Genomic DNA, 18527 nt, shown 5'->3' with positions numbered 1-18527 from the left:
TAACTGTTCTCCTATACCTTGAAAATAAAAGTTTTGAGCCTCCATAAGCTGATCTTAGATGATGTACTACACATTTAAAACAACTTAAATTAACAGTAGGGAATAAGCTAACTTCTCAACCTGCTCTCAGCCAACCTGGTGAATCAACCAAAGTAAATACCAAGCGCTTGATTACATAGCTCATCTGCCTCAATTTTCTTCCGAAGCTGCTGACAATGGCCAAGTAGAATCAAGTAACCTTTTATACAAAGGTGGACCAGGAACAGAGAACACCAGCATCCATACCAAAATCATATTTGGTATTAACTTTGGAGCAACTTATCACAAACTTTGAAACGCAATTTGAGAAATAATCACCATGACACTCACAGAAGAGTTCAGTGACAGAATATGCATCGGCGTGATTAACTTTATCTAGTATCCATGCTATCTTGGCGATTAGAGAGAAAGAAAGAAAAACTGAACAGTGATCTGGCTCAGTACTATTAAGATAGTAATGAACTACTGAGAAACAACTAATATGCACAATGTTAGTGGACAAGAGAAATAACCTAGAGCTAAATTCTTTATCAAGGTTAAGTACAGTAAGTATCCGCTGGAACATCTGGTAAGTCATTTATTATTCAACTTAGAAATGAAGATCATGACTCTGAAAGACTCAATACATCTTTGCACATTTCCCTGATTATTTCCTTAGGGAAAATTCCTAGCAGTGGATGTTCTGCACAAATATGTGCCTTCAGGAGGCCCAGCTGCCCTTCTCAAAGCCTTCAGCCAAGAATAGATTTGGTCTGAGTCTGACAGTCATTGTGTTAGACTGTGAGTTGCTTGCAGACTGAACCAGTCTCCTCATCTTTGTATTCCTAGTGCTGACCCAGAGTAGGTACTCAATAAATGGCTGCTACATGAAAGAATCATTTTTAATTCCTCCCTTGGAAGAACAGCAGCAGCACAAAATGACACAACTGTGAATACAGCAAAGGAATGGATGAGTATCAGGCCATTAATGGGCTTTTTCAACTGTTAGCCCTCATTTTTCTTCAAAGCAATTTTCATTTCATTTTCACATTTTATTTAATTTTTCTTAACTAATAAGAAAGACTAATATAAATTGGTTAGCCCACTGGCTCTAGGCCAATGTTTTAAACATGGACTACAGCTGACATTTAGTAAATGTCAAAAAAGAATTTTCACTAAGAAATGATCTAAAAAGCAAAGGGGAAATGGGCATGAAAAGAGAGAAGCATTTGAAAACATGTATCAAATTCCCTTTACAACTTAACAGGCTCACAATGTAAGTACACTGTGAAGTCAAACCATGGGATCATGGGAAACACTGGTATTTATTTTGTTTTTTTTTTCATAAGCTGAATGTGTAATAAAGGATAAAATCTCTGCATGGTGAGCTAATATTAATGATTTAAAGAAGCATCAGAAAAAAGCAGGATTAAACTTTGTTTTCTTTTTTCATGGCTATTACAACCAACTACTGCTTTCTCTGCTTAACACTGCAATTTTCAATGCCCCCAAATTAAAATTGGCTGAGGACTCTTACCAACTCTATGGATGTGGCTAACTCAGGTGTTAAAAGCAGAGTATGAATTCCCTAGGCAAGAACAATGCTTGTTTTTTTTTTTTTTAAAGACGATGACGTAGTGAGAAACTTCCCAAAATTACATTGTAACTGCCACGAGCAAGGGTATCTGCTTCCATTATCAAGATACAAGTAGACAACTGGGTTGGAAGAAGAATCAAGAAACAGCAGAAGCCCTGCTATCTGATGGGTTTGAAATAGTAGTTGGTTGCTAAACAAAGATGTCAGATTTAAGTGAGAATTCATAAAATATACGTACTTAAAACATTTAACTCAAAATATAAATGTATAAGCTTGTGATGTAGGGCAAAGAACCATACATTGCAAAGGGGTTTGTGTTTGAAATTCTGCATATTTTTCTTACAGAAACCTCACTCATAAGGCACAATCCATGGTTTGTTTCATTTAGTGGAAACTACAATATAATGATGCCCTCCACCCAGTTTACTGTTATCTTATCCCTAGATTCAACAGCAATTTTTTTCAGCAACTCAAGAAGTCTTTCTAGAACATTATATCTGGTTTTCCTAGCAACAATTTTGGTTAGATTATTTTTTGGTGGCTTATGAAACATTTAATTCAGTGATGACTACTTTAAGAAGTACAACAGGAATAAACAGATTAAGGAACAAACACCCCCAGATTCCCAGTAAGCACCAAGTCGACTAATGGAAGCAAAAGTGCAGGCATGCACTAAAGAATGTCCTTGCAGCCCTGGGCGTGATGTGTTGTGGGCGTCCATCACCGTATCTTAGGGAGGGAATGTGGTTTAACAGGACCCAGGTTAGTCAAGCTGAAATCAGTTAAACAGATCTTCTACTATTTTTACAGCATCCATTTAAAAAATTGTTTCTTGCTACAAGAGGGGTACAAGATAGCAAAACCAAATTATAAGACATTAAAAATGAGTGTTGCACAAAGCTTTTTGATATACTTGCCTGTACTTAATAATTACAGAGGATGCGGAAATGAGCATGGGCTGCAAGAGCCTTCCTTGATGAGTTAGAATGTGACCAGGAGAGGAGAGCTCATATCAGATAAAAGAAACAGCATATATTAAATTTCTTTAACTTCATGTTAAAAATTCTCCAGAATATATTTCTTTTTACTGTTGTGTTTCCACCTCATAAAAGGTCATCTCCTTTGCTCATTAGAGTTTACTTTCTTGACTTTTGTAAACTTGCTTCTATATTTGTATAATTTCCAGAATAGTCTAGAATAACCTTACCACACAAGTTAATTCTTTCAAATGTCTATCAAGAACCACACATCCATGGTTGAGAGTATCTAAAACCTAAATTTTTACAAATATCAATAGTGATCCAATGCATAACTCAGGGACATCATAAAAGCGCTCTGTTTTCTACCCTAGGTTTTTTTTTTTTTTAACCACCCATGGGTCTGCATCAGGACTTAAATTATTCACGGTTCTCTTCTCTTCCACTGTTGCTCTTTCTTCTTTGGAAGAACTCAGAGCCTCTGCGGAAAAGGACTACACATCCAGCATGTGCTATAAAGTCGTTTTCTTCCCTGTGGCTCCACAAACAGAGGGTGGTCCTTTGCGATACAACCTTAGCAGTACACTGAGTGCAATATGCTTTTCAGATATTATCTTGGCTGCAGTTTCTGCACGTGTTATTCATTATTTTTCTTATTTGCTATGTAGTAACCCTCACTGCCCTGTGAACATTAGGTTGGAGTACTGGAAATTTTTACCATTTAAGCTGGAAAGTATATAGGGTGGCCCATCTTATATGAGCCTCATTTTGCACCCTTTTAATGGGATTAGCTAAATGAATCACCTTTTTGAATGGAATATGGATAAGGATTGTATGTGCATGTATATACACAGTCACATAATAAAGAATATTTTAAGGGACTTTTTATAGGTAGCTAAAAGAAGTACAATAATTTATCTTACTGTATTGTGTTTTCAGGTTAATAACCTAGAAGAATCTCACACATACATTAAAAATTAGGCTGATAATATGTTAACTTAAAAACTTATATTGCAAACTTAAAAGTTTCTATAAAGTTGCTTTTGGAAAGTAAATCTAGAAAAAAAATTAAGAACATGGAAGAAGGGCTTCCCTGGTGGCGCAGTGGTTGAGAATCTGCCTGCCAATGCAGGGGACACGGGTTCGAGCCCTGGTCTGGGAAGATCCCACGTGCCGCGGAGCAACTGGGCCCGTGAGCCACAATTACTGAGCCTGCGCATCTGGAGCCTGTGCTCCGCAACAAGAGAGGCCGCGATAGTGAGAGGCCCGCGCACCGCGATGAAGAGTAGCCCCCGCTTGCCACAACTAGAGAAAGTCCTTGCACAGAAACGAAGACCCAACACAGCCATAAATAAATAAATAAATAAATAAATAAAGTATTTAAAAAAAAAAAAAAAAAAGAACATGGAAGAACACAGTATTTCTTAATTATCCTGAAGTGCTTTGTGTAATGACCCTGTATTTATAGAGCCCCTGTATTTACGAAGCTTGAGGGCTGCTCCTGCTAACTATTTAGAGGTCAGGATCATTAGTGGGGCATCTGCTTTACTTTCCTTTGCAACAAACTTCCCAAGTTTTCTCTTTGTGAATATCAGTCTATTCCCCATTGAGTCATATTCTGCTGACTAATAAAGAAATTACAAAAAGGGAGAAAAACCTAAGAGAAAAATTTATGAGCTCTTACTTAACTCTTCTTTGAACTAAAATTTGAAGGCTCATTTATAAAGTTTTGAATTGAGGAGGAGTTAAATATGGCAAAAAATCTGTGTTACATGCACCAAAATTTACGTAAATATTGTAACACTTCCAGAAACTCACCATCAATTTACTACTGGAATGAAAACAGCCACTTAAATAGCAAATCCTAAAAATGATTCTTAGCATAGGGTACATAATGAAACATTCACCCACTTCTAGGTAAGAGAGTTGTGTTATTCAAATGACTGATGAGTGAGTGCTTTCCTAGTCTCCAAAAGCAACATCTGTTGACATACTGTGAAGTCAGAGGCATCAAGGGGAATTTATAATACGGGGAAATTGAGTCTACAGTAACAAAATACAGATAGCCTGGCCACAGGGCAAAAAAAGGAAAGTATCTTTAAACAAGATTTCCTTTTGCAATGCATTTTAGATGCAAAACTTCTCTTTTGTGGAATTTTGTTGTTACAGGTAAACTTCCGTTTCAATGGTTTAGATAATATTTTAAATAATGACTGATCGCATTGACAGTGTATGTTTGAATATGCATGTATGTGTGTGTGCATAGGCCTCCTGAACTATTAACTGGCAAACAGACCTTTAGTGCCTTTAAGGCACTAAAAAGAAAACTCCTCCTAGAAGAAATCTTTATTATAGTATTCACACCATAGAACAGTTTGCCACAGTGGTACTGTTCATTAAAAAAAAAAAATCAATCTACCCATCTATCCATCCATCTAATTATCTGGGACCTAGCACTGTACTCAACACATAGCAGACTACTCTAAGCAATAGGAACTAAAAAAGAATATAGTAGCAGTGCCTTAAAAATATTAATTTGGACTGCTCAAAAGATATATACATATATACATACCTTAATTAAAAATACTTTATTGCTAAAAAATGCTAACCATCATTTGACAACACAGGGTTGTCACAAACCTTCAATTTGAGAAAGCCTGAAGAATCCAATAATCCTTTACATAGTTCCTCTATACTGTAGATACACAGCAGACTTGCCTCCTAACAGTGAACTGTCAAACATGAATAAGAGTTGTAATCTTAGCATCATGGATAATGAGATGAATTTCTCTTTCTTGCAAAATTTCCATTTATTCAATTCCTTTACTATGTGATGAAATTTCTATGGAAGAATATAAGGAGAAGAAAGGAAAAGAGAGTAGAAGATCTCAGAACCCTCCTTCTGCCCCTAAGAGCTATTATTTAAGGACTTTTATTGAGCTACTGTCCCAGAAGTTAAATATTAAGAGCCTATATAAGAGGGGTTTCTCTATGGACTCTCGCTTTAAGGAGACAGGAGTGGTAGAGAGAGACAGAAGTTTCTCCAACATGGGACAAGGCCCAGCCACCTCTTTTTGTCTAGGGAGCCTCACTTGATTGGACTGGTGGGCTTCCAACTAGGAAGCACATCCACTCAAGAAGGCTGAGTGCTTCTCCCTTTAAGCTCTGCCCTATGGTGACCTGGCTCTCAGAGTGGTAAGACCTATGGCCACCATCTCTTCCCATTCACCATATCTGTTCAGGGACCACATGGGCACTGATTTTCTTCCCCTATCCCATGACTCTGGGTAGGTAATGAAAGGCTGGAGCTTCTTTAGGCTTAAATAAAATCAACTTGCCCTTCTTTCCTTCCTTCCTCCATCCCCCACTTGCATTATTTTTGAATTCTCTCCTACGTGGATAGGTTTCTCCAAGGAACCTTCTCTCAGAAATACCTAGTAGAAGATGGAAAAAGTGGCAGCACAGATTATTGACAGAAATTGGAATAAAACCCTGAAGATGCCATGAGTTAAAAAAGGAGTTCAGTAGATTTCAGGGTCACATTTATCAGTTAACACAAAATCTGTGATAAACCTTTGGGGAAACAGGAAATGATGGATGACTATTAGAAGGTAAATGGCATGGAAAGAGTGGTGTGCCAGAGCCCATAGATGAACAATCAGGTGGGAGAAGCTTTCCAGCTGTACTTTTCGCTCTCCATGGTACCTTGTGCAAGCCCAGGCTGACCAGTGTGAGGGGGTTGAGACCAGGTTGGATGGAGCTAAGGGGCTCCTCTCTCATTGCAACTGTGAACTTTGGCTTAGGCTTGGAACCTGTCGAAACTCAAAGTCCACAAAATAATGTGCTTGAAAAACAAAACACACCAATTCCAGGATTATCCTCAATGTTCTAAAGCTTAAAACCTCAGGAAAATTCTCACCTCATGCCTTGGAAGAGGAAAGTCAGAGCTTTCTGGTACACCTCAGGGCATGAAGCCAGGCAGGGACAGGTGCCAATAATATGGGTGTGCTGAGAACCCTTGAATATTACCTCACTGAGGCAACTCCATCACAATGTGGCTGCCTCTAGCAAGAGCAGTTCTTGGGTAAAGGAACTGGGGGAAAACTAAGCTCAGACCGAACCCTGTCTCCAAATTTGCCTCAAGTTAGGACCCAGCTTTCACCTTTCCCCCAAAAGGAACATTACTGCCCACTAGAACAAATGGGGAAAAATAGTCTCACAGGGAATATTTATAAGACAGAAGATCATGAGCACAAAAGAAATACAGTAACTTATAAGAAAGAAGAACTTGTAAAACCAGATATAACAAGAATTTAAAAGAAGTATGGGGAAAAAAACCCTGGAAAGATATGGAAAGATACTGGCAACATGAAACCGGAACAAGCAGTTATAATGAAGAACCAATCAAAAATAAGTTATATAAAAATATAACTGCTAAAATAAAGAAGCCAATAGTAAACTGAGTAATAAAAATGATAGAACTTGATAGTGCAAACAAAAAATTTTCCCAAAAGAAATCAGGAAATTAAAGGACAGATTATGAGAAAAATGAAATGAAGGAATAAAGGTGACTACACATATATAATGGGAGTACAAGAAGAGAATAAAAGAGAATAAAATGAAAAAGAATAGTTAATAATTTTCCAGAATTAAAGAAATTTATCCTTAGATTGAAAGGGCTGTATTAATACAGCACCAAAAAGAAATGTAAGAAAGAGGTATCTACCACTAGAAACATTATGGTTAAACTAAGATTAAGAAACATTTCTGAAAGCTTCTAGAGAGAAAAATTAGATCACTTACAAAGAAAGTAACCTGACTGCTCCTGGATGCATGCACAAAATTACTTTAATACTTTCAGTACCTGTCTCTTTATGGGGGAGGGGGAGGGAAGGGAAGACATACTAATACATATAGACAATAAGCACAAATACGGTTACCAAAAATTAGAAATAATCAGACACAGCATAGTTATAGATTGTAAAGCTTTCAAACCAGCTGAAGAAAATCTGATTCAGACAATGGAAGGAGGGGGAGAAAAAAGAAACAAAAAAGCATAATAAATGGAAAACACAAAATAAGATTGAAGACATGAGGCCAAACATGGAAATAATTATAATAAATATAAATGGGTTAAATTCATTGATTAAAAGACACAGATTCTCGCATTACTAAAACAAAAAGATCCAGCAATATGGTGTCTAAAAGAGACACACTTCACAATAACAGCTAATATAACACTTATTTGTTCACTATGTTCTGAGCACTTTACTTGTTTTAATTCGTTCAATTCTCAGAAGAGCCCTATATGAGATAGATTACTAGTATTGCCATTTTACAAATGAGGACACTGAGGCACAGAAAGATTACATAACTTAAGGTAAAACAGCAAGTAAGTGGTGAAGACAGAATTCAACACTAAGCAGTGTGGATTTAGAGACAGGACAGCATTCTTAGAGGCTACGTTATACAGAAGGATTGAACATAGGGGTTTAGTGGGGGAAGAAAAAGACAAGGCCCATACGAAACAAAGGAAAGCCAGGTTAGCAATTTTAATACCAGACAAAATAGAATTTAGGACACAGAAAAGGCCACAGTGGTCAAAGAGAAATCTTTATAGTATTCCTCCCATCAGAAATGTTCAATTAGCTATATAAAAGAAAATTTGATAGCATTTCTAAGAGAAGCATAATTTTAATAATGCTCTGAGTACATATTTTAATCCATTTATTTCTCACAATTCCAGGAAAACAATTATTTTTGTCTCTATTTCAAAGATGAAGAAACTGAAGCTGGAGAAGTTAAGCAATGTGTTACTCAGCTAATAAGAGGTGGAGCCTGGACTTAGACTCTGGAAAGTCTGGCTCCGGAGCTTGAGTTCTGGATCATATGGCATTACAAACAGAAGAAAAGGGTGGACTGTTTAATAAGCATTGGGAGAATTTGCTCATTATGTAAAAACGAATAACACTGGATCCCTTCTCATTCACAACACAGATATAAAAAAATAAGCTTAAAGACCTATCCAAAAAACAAAAAGCCATAAAGTTAACAGAAGGAAATGTAGGAGAATATCTTTGTGAGTGAGAAGTTCTTACTATCTCCAAAGCACAAACCATAAAGGGAAAAATTAATGGAATTTGACTATCTCAAGGTCAATGATTTCTGTTCAAGGAAGAATACCACAGGCAGAATTAAGAAGGGAATCAGATGAGAAGATATCTGCCATGTCTATACTCAACAAAGAATTGATATCCAAAACACACAAAGAATTCTAGTACACAGGCAGAAAGAAATACAGGAAACACAACAGAAAGCTCTGTATCCCTATCCTTTTTCAATGTGCTACTTTTCTTCATAGCAAGTGTTACCACTGACTTTATATGTCTGTCTGATATATAATAAATTGTTACTATCCACAGACACACAGCACTTATTGCCTTTTGAATATGCATATGTGTATTTATTTTATTGAATAATAGCTACAATGTGAAGGCAGGGAGTATTTTTTTCTATTGTTCACTGCTCTATTTATAGCACATATAAAGGTGCCTGGCACATAATGGGTTCTTGAAAAACATTGGAAGGAAGGGAGGGAGGGAGGGAGGGAGGAAGGAAGAAAAGAAAGAAAGAAAGAAAGAAAGAAAGAAAGAAAGAGGAAGAAAGAACTTCAAAAGCAGAAATCCAGAGAGGTAAATCGTTAAATAAAGAACTACTCAATCTCCCTAGTACTCACAGAAACAAAAATCAAAACAAGGTGCTACTTTTCAAACATCAAACTGGCAAAGTTATAAAATAAGGAATGCCAAGTGCTGGTGTTTAGGGAAACAGCAACCTTCCTACATGGATATGGGAGTACACACTAGTGCAGCTGTTTTGGGGCAATGAGACAATTCTGATTGAACTGAAATATATATATATATATATATATATATCTCCCACAGCCAAGCATTACCATTCCTAAGTATATATCCTAGAAGAACACTTGTGTGGGTGCATACATTGGATATTCATTTCAGCACTTTCTGTGGTAGTAAAGATTTAGGGGCAACCCATGTGGCTATCACTATAGAAGAGATAAATAAAATGGTGTATATTCATCAGGAAAATAGTAAGCAGTGGTGAGAAGAAATGAACTTGTCCTATATATGGTAACATGAAAAGGTCTCAGAAACATGTAGAAAAATAAAAAAGGCAAAAAATTTATGCTGGAATGTCATTATAAATATGTGTTTATTCCTCAAATCGAATCACATATAACAATATTATATATTTTTCATAGCTACACAGATATACAAATATAGTATTGCAGATGGATGGGAACATATTAAATACTTGAGACGGTTTGTCTAAGAGGAGTGAAAAGTGACTGGTGATGAAGGGCAAACACTAAAATAATATATAAAAATCCAAGAAGAATTTCCTTTAGTTCAAGACTCCATGATGCTTCCAGCTTAGGGAAAAGGCGAGCTGGCATATCTTCCACCTTGATTCCTTGGCTGCCCTTGTCCTCTAGCACCTTGCTGGCACCTCCCCCTAGAGGGAAGGCACTGGGGTGACAGAGCAGGATCCATGTTTGTGGTCCTGGGTTCCTCATATATCTCTTGCTATTGACACTTCATTTTAAAACAAATTGACTTCAGGAAATATCCACATTTTAAGGGATTTTCTTGAATCCAAGGGCACAGAAAGATTGAATGGAGATGCCAGACTGTGAAGCTGTCACCACAGAAAGAACGTCAGTCATTTTTGAGGAATCATGGAGGAAGGGAAACATGCCAGGTGAGGAGAGAGGGGCAAATGTCTCAGTTTTCAAGAAAATAAAAGAAAGAGCCTATAAATTACAGACTAGGGAGTCTGGGGTGATCTCCATCAATATTACGGAAAAGATGTGTCAAAATCAACTCCCTTTACTGTTCATTCATGAGGAATCGACACTCCATAATGGGTTGGCTAACTATGGCCCCAGGGTCAAATCCAGGCAGCATCCTATTTTTACATAAAGTCTTATGAGATCATAGCCACACCCATTCACTTACATATTGTCTAGAGCTGCTTTCAAACTACACTGTCAGAGTTAACTAGTTGTGACAGAGACTGTATGGCCTGCAAAGCCTGAAATACTATCTGGCTCTTTACAGAAAAAGTTTGCCCACCCGTGCTCCATTTTAATGTTCCCTCTTGGAAAATGCTACCTGGAATCATCTCTTCTTTCGTGCCTCAATATAAAGCCCACCAGGAGGAGCTTCAAGATGGCGGAAGAGTAAGACGCGGAGATCACCTTCCTCCCCACAAATACATCAGAAATGCATCTACATGTGGAACAACTCCTACAGAACACCTACGGAATGCTGGCAGAAGACCTCAGACCTCCCAAAGGCAAGAAACTCCCCACGTACCTGGGTAGGGCAAAAGAAAAAAGAAAAAACATAGACAAAGAATAGGGACGGGACCTGCAGCAGTGGGAGGGAGCGGTGAAGGAGGAAAGGTTTCCACACACTAGGAAGCCCCTTCACTGGTGGAGATGGGGGGTGGTGGAGGGGGGAAGATTCGAAGCCACGGAGGAGAGTGCAGACACGGGGTGCGGAGGGCAAAGCGGAGAGATTCCTGCACAGAGGAGCGGTGCCGACCAGCACTCACCAGCCCGAGAGGCTTGTCTGTTCACCCGCCGGGGCAGGCGGGGGCTGGGAGCTGAGGCTCGGGCTTTGGTCGGATCGCAGGGAGAGGACTGGGGTTGGTGGCGTGAACACAGCCTGAAGGGGGCTAGTGTGCCACGGCTAGCCGGGAGGGAGTCCGGGAAAAGGTCTGGAGCTGCCGAACAGGCAAGAGACTTTTTCTTGCCTCTTTGTTTCCTGGTGCACAAGGAGAGGGGATTCAGAGCGCCGCCTAAACGAGCTCCAGAGACAGGCATGAGCCACGGCTATCAGCGTGGACCCCAGAGACGGGCATGAAACGCTAAGGCTGCTGCCGCTGCCACCAAGAAGCCTGTGTGCGAGCACAGGTGACTATCCACACCGCCCCTCCTGGGAGCCGGTGCAGCCCGCCACTGCCAGGGCACCGTGATCCAGGGACAACTTCCCTGGGAGAATGCATGGCAGACCTCAGGCTGGTGCAACGTCACGCTGGCCTCTGCCGCTGCAGGCTCGCCCCGCATCCGTACCCCTCCCTCCCCCCAGCCTGAGTGAGCCAGAGCCCCCTAATCAGTTGCTCCTTTAACCCCCACCTGTCTGGGCGGGGAACAGACGCCCTCAGGCGACCTACACGCAGAGGCGGGTCCAAATCCAAAGCTGAACCCCGGGAGCTGTGCGAACAAAGAAGAGAAAGGGAAATTTCTCCCAGCAGCCTCAGGAGCAGCGGATTAAATCTCCACAATCAACTTGATGTACCCTGCATCTGTGGAATACTTGAATAGACAATGAATCATCCCAAATTGAGGTGGTGGACTTAGGGAGAAACAATATATATATATTTTTCCCTTTTTTGCTTTTTGTGAGTATGTATGTGTATGATTCTTCTGTGTGCGATTTTGTCTGTATAGCTTTGCTTTTTACCATTTGTCCTAGGGTTCTGTCTGTCTGTTTTTTTTTTTCTTTTATTACTTAAAAAATTTTTTTTTCTTAATACTTATTTTTTTATTTTAATAACTTTATTTTATTTTACTTTATTTTATTTTATCTTCTTCTTTCTTTCTTTCTTTTTTTCTCCCTTTTATTCTAAGCCATGTGGAGGACAGGCTCTTGGTGCTCCAGACAGGCATCACAGCTGTGCCACTGAGGTGGGAGAGCGAAGTTCAGGACACTGGTCTACAAGAGACCTCCCAGCTCCACGTAATATCAAATGGTGAAAATCTCCCAGAGATCTCCATCTCAACGCCAAGACCCAGCTCCACTCAATGACCAGCAAGCTACAGGGCAGGACACCCTATGCCAAACAGCTAGCAAGACAAGAACACAACCCCATCCATTAGCACAGAGGCTGCCTAAAATCATAATAAGGCCACAGACACCCCAAAACACACCACCAGACATGGACCTGTCCACCAGAGAGACAAGATCCAGCCTCATCCACCAGAACAAAGGCACTAGTCCCCTCCACCAGGAAGCCTACACAAACCACTGAACCAACCTTAGCCACTGGGGACAGACACCAAAAACAATGGAAACTATGAACCTGCAGCCTGTGAAAAGGGGATCCCAAACACAGTAAGTTAAGCAAAATGAGAAGACAGAGAAACACACAGCAGATGAAGGAGCAAGGCAAAAACCCACCAGCCCTAACAAATGAAGAGGAAATAGGTAGTCTACCTGAAAAAGAATTCAGAATAACGATAGTAAAAATGATCCAAAATCTTGGAAATAGAATGGAGAAAATAAAAGAAACGTTTAACAAGGACCTAGAAGAACTAAAGAGCAAACAATAAATAATGAACAACACAATAAATGAAATTAAAAATTCTCTAGAAGGGATCAATAGCAGAATAACTGAGGCAGAAGAACGGATAAGTGACCTGGAAGATAAAATAGTGGAAATAACTACTGCAGAGCAGAATAAAGAAAAAAGAATGAAAAGAATTGAGGACAATCTCAGAGACCTCTGGGACAACATTAAACGCACCAACATTCGAATTATAGGCGTCCCAGAAGAAGACAAAGAGAAAGGGACTGAGAAAATATTTGAAGAGATTATAGTTCAAAACTTCCCTAATATGGGAAAGGAAATAGTTAATCAAATCCAGGAAGCACAGAGAGTCCCATACAGGATAAACAGAAGGAGAAACATGCCAAGACACATATTAATCAAACTATCAAAAATTAAATACAAAGAACAAATATTAAAAGCAGCAAGGGAAAAACAACAAGTAACACATAAGGGAATCCCCATAAGGTTAACAGCTGATCTTTCAGCAGAAACTCTGCAAGCCAGAAGGGAGTGGCAGGACATATTTAAAGTGATGAAAGAGAAAAACTTACACCCAAGATTACTCTACCCAGCAAGGATCTCATTCAGATTTGATGGAGAAATTAAAAGCTTTACAGACAAACAAAAGCTAAGAGAATTCAGCACCACCAAGCCAGCTCTACAACAAATGCTAAAGGAACTTCTCTAGGCAGGAAACACAAGAGAATGAAAAGACCTACAATAATAAACCCAAAACAGTTAAGAAAATGGTAATAGGAACAACATATTGATAATTACCTTAAAAGTAAATGGATTAAATGCTCCAACCAAAAGACACAGACTGGCTGAATGGATACAAAAACAAGACCCGTATATATGCTGTCTACAAGAGACCCACTCCAGACTTAGGGACACATACAAACTGAAAGTGAGGGGATGGAAAAAGATATTCCATGCAAATGGAAATCAAAAGAAAGCTGGAGTAACAATTCTCATAACAGACAAAATAGACTTTAAAACAAGGACTATTACAAGAGACAAAGAAGGACACTACATAATGATCAAGGGATCAATCCAAGAAGAAGATATAACAACTGTAAATATTTATGCACCCAACATAGGAGCACCTCAATACATAAGGCAAATGCTAACAGCCATAAAAGGGGAAATAGACAGTAACACAATCATAGTAGGGGATTTAACACCCCACTTTCACCAATGGACAGATCATGCAAAATGAAAATAAATAAGGAAACACAAGCTTTAAATGATACATTAAACAAGATGGACTTAATTGATATTTATAGGACATTCCATCCAAAAACAGAATACACTTTCTTCTCAAGTGCTCATGGAACATTCTCCAGGATAGATCGTATCTTGGGTCACAAATCAAGCCTTGGTAAATTTAAGAAAATTGAAATCGTATCCAGTATCTTTTCCGACCACAACGCTATGAGACTAGATATCAATTATAGGAAAAAATCTGTAAGAAATACAAACACATGGAGGTTAAACAACACACTACTTAATAACCAAGAGATCTCTGAAGAAATCAAAGAGGAAATCAAAAAACACCTAGAAACAAATGACAATGAAAACACAACAACCCAAAACCTATGGTATGCAGCAAAAGCAGTTCTAAGAGGGAAGTTCATAGCTATACAAGTCTACCTCAAGAAACAAGAAACATCTCAAACAACCTAACCTGACACCTAAAGCAATTAGAGAAAGAAGAACAAAAACACCCCAAAGTTAGCAGAAGGAAAGAAATCATAGAGATCAGATCAGAAATAAATGAAAAAGAAATGAAGGAAACGATAGCAAAGATCAATAAAACTAAAAGCTGGTTCTGAGAAGATAAAGAAAATTGATAAAACATTAGCCAGACTTATCAAGAAAAAAAGGGAGAAGACTCAAATCAATAGAATTAGAAATGAAAAAGGAGAAGTAACAACTGACACTGCAGAAATACACAGGATCATGAGAGATTACTACAAGCAACTATATGCCAATTAAATGGACAACCTGGAAGAAATGGACAAATTCTTAGAAATGCACAACCTTCCGAGACTGAACCAGGAAGAAATAGAAAATATGAACAGATTAATCACAAGCAATGAAATTGAAACTGTGATTAAAAATCTTCCAACAAACAAAAGCCCAGGACCAGATGGCTTCACAGGCGAATTCTATCAAACATTTAGAGAAGAGCTAACACTTATCCTTTTCAAACTCTTCCAAAATATAGTAGAGGGAGGAACACTCCCAAACTCATTCTATGAGGCTACCATCACTCTGATACCAAAACCAGACAAAGATGTCACAAACAAAGAAAACTACAGGCCAATATCACTGATGAACATAGATGCAAAAATCCTCAACAAAATACTGGCAAACAGAATCCAACAGCACATTAAAAGGATCATACACCATGATCAAGTGGGGTTTATCCCAGGAATGCAAGGATTCTTCAATATACACAAATCACATCAATGTGATAAACCATATTTACAAACTGAAGGAGAAAAACCATATGATCATCTCAATAGATGCAGAGAAAGCTTTCGACAAAATTCAACACCCATTTATGATAAAAACCCTGCAGAAAGTAGGCATAGAGGGAACTTTCCTCAACATAATAAAGGCCATATATGACAAACCCACAGACAACATCGCCTGAATGGTGAAAAACTGAAACCTTTTCCACTAAGATCAGGAACAAGACAAGGTTGCTCTCACCACTATTATTCAACATAGTTTTGGAAGTTTTAGCCACAGCAATCAGAGAAGAAAAAGAAATAAAAGGAATCCAAATTGGAAAAGAAGAAGTAAAGCTGTCACTGTTTGCAGATGACATGATACTATACATAGAGAATCCTAAAGATGCTACCAGAAAACTACTAGAGCTAATCAATGAATTTGGTAAAGTAGCAGGATACAAAATTAATGCACAGAAATCTCTTGCATTCCTATACACTAATGATGAAAAATTTGAAAGTGAAATTAAGAAAACACTCCCATTTACCATTGCAACAAAAAGAATAAAATATCTAGGAATAAACCTACCTAAGGAGACAAAAGTCCTGTATGCAGAAAATTATAAGACACTGATGAAAGAAATTAAAGATGATACAAATAGATGGAGAGATATACCATGTTCTTGGATTGCAAGAGTCAACATTGTGAAAATGACTCTACTACTCAAAGCAATCTACAGATTCAATGCAATCCCTATCAAACTCCCACTGGCATTTTTCACAGAACTAGAACAAAAAATTTCACAATTTGTATGGAAACACAAAAGACCCCGAATAGCCAAAGCAATCTTGAGAAAGAAAAATGGAGATGGAGGAATCAGGCTCCCTGACTTCAGACTATACTACAGAGCTGCAGTAATCAAGACAGTATGGTACTGGCACAAAAACAGGAATATAGATCAATGGAACAGGATAGAAAGCCCAGAGATAAACCCACGCACATATGGTCACCTTATCTTTGATAAAGGAGGCAAGAATATACAGTGGAGAAAACATAGCCTCTTCAATAAGTGGTGCTGGGAAAACTGGACAGCTACATGTAAAAGAATGAAATTAGAACACTCCCTAACACCTTACACAAAAATAAACTCAAAATGGATTAAAGACCTAAATGTAAGGCTGGACACCATCAAACTCTTAGAGGAAAACATAGGCAGAACACTCTATGACATAAATCACAGCAATATCCTTTTTGACCCACCTCCTAGACAAATGGAAATAAAACAAAAATAAACAAATGGGACCTAATGAAACTTAAAAGCTTTTGCACAGCAAAGGAAACCCTAAACAAGATGAAAAGACAACCCTCAGAATGGGAGAAAATATTTGCAAACAAAGCAACTGACAAAGGATTAATCTCCAAAACATACAAGCAACTCATGCAGCTCAATATCAAAAAAACAAACAACCCAATCCAAAAATGGGCAGAAGACCTAAACAGACATTTCTCCAAAGAAGATATACAGATTGCCAACAAACACATGAAAGAATGCTCAACATCATTAATCATTAGAGAAATGCAAATCAAAACTACAATGAGATACCATCTCACACCGGTCAGAATGGCCATCATCAAAAAATCTACAAACAATAAATGCTGGAGAGGGTGTGGAGAAAAGGGAACTCTCTTGCACTGTTGGTGGGAATGTAAATTGATACAGCCACTATGGAGAACAGAACGGAGGTTCCTTAAAAAACTAAAAATAGAACTACCATATGAGCCAGCAATCCCACTACTGGGCATATACCCTGAGAAAACCATAATTCAAAAAGAGTCATGTACCAAAATGTTCATTGCAGCTCTATTTACAATAGCCAGGACATGGAAACAACCTAAGTGTCCATCGACAGATGAATGGATAAAGATGATGTGGCACATATATACAATGGAATATTACTCAGTCATAAAAAGGAACGAAACTCAGTTATTTGTAGTGAGGTGGATGGACCTAGAGACTGTCATACAGTGAAGTAAGTCAGAAAGAGAAAAAGAAATACCATATGCTAACACATATATATGGAATCTAAAAAAAAACAGAAAACGGTCAGAAGAACCTAGGGGCAAGACGGGAATAAAGATGCAGACCTACTAGAGAATGGACTTGAGGATACGGGAAGGGGGAAGGGTAAGCTGGGACAAAGTGAGAGAGTGGCATGGACATATATACACTACCAAACGTAAAATAGATAGCTAGTGGGAAGCAGCCGCATAGCACAGGGAGATCAGCTTGGTGCTTTGTGACCACCTAGAGGGGTGGGATAGGGAGGGTGGGAGGGAGGGAGATGCAAGAGGGAAGAGATATGGGGACATATGTATAACTGATTCACTCTGTTATAAAGCAGAAACTGACACACCACTGTAAAGCAATTATACTCTAATAAAGATGTTAAAAAAAGTTACGTTAAAAAAAAAATAAAGCCCATCATATTACATGCATTTGTTGTTTCTCTCACTGCTCTCTTGGCAATATGCCTTTTGTTTTCCGAGGATCATCTTTCTGCTAGGATGCTGTCTCTCTTTTCTCTTCACTCCATGTCGCACAGCTTCTAGACAGCCATGACTTACTATTCTACATGATCTCAACTCCTGGAACTCTAGTCTGGATCAAGACACTAAACCTTTAATTTGCCCTAAGTGGGGATCGCTCAGATAGGTTTATTAACAAGAAGGTAATCACTAGAAACCATAAAGGGTTCAAGGAGAACCAGTTACACCAAACTAACTCTGCTTCCCTTTCCCACATGGTGCGATCACTAGTTTGACAGATCAGATAATGCTGTAGATTCTATATACCATGTCCTTAGCAAATTGGAAAATGAAGTCCTTTCACTCTATCACTGTAGAACTGAAGGAGAAGTGTAAATTATCTCTTAGGTGGATCTGTATTTGACTGAAGAACATATTAGAGTAGTACCGATTTAATGATTGATGTGAAGCTTTAGGGAGGCCTTTAGTGTGAGGCTGCAGAGCTCTGTACTTAAAACTGCTGAACAGAA

General features: G+C 38.5%; 1 protein-coding gene across 4 annotated transcripts in view; it reads right to left on the bottom strand.

The window, feature by feature from the left end:
- The window catches only part of ATP8A1 (ATPase phospholipid transporting 8A1), a 239586-nt gene that overhangs the window by 56065 nt on the left and 164994 nt on the right, over positions 1-18527 (bottom strand). The window lies entirely within an intron of this gene.

This window comes from Balaenoptera ricei, chromosome 5 (genome assembly GCF_028023285.1).
Source record: "Balaenoptera ricei isolate mBalRic1 chromosome 5, mBalRic1.hap2, whole genome shotgun sequence".
In the NCBI taxonomy this organism is placed as follows: Eukaryota; Metazoa; Chordata; class Mammalia; order Artiodactyla; family Balaenopteridae; genus Balaenoptera; species Balaenoptera ricei.
This window is presented reverse-complemented; position numbering and strand designations above follow the sequence as displayed.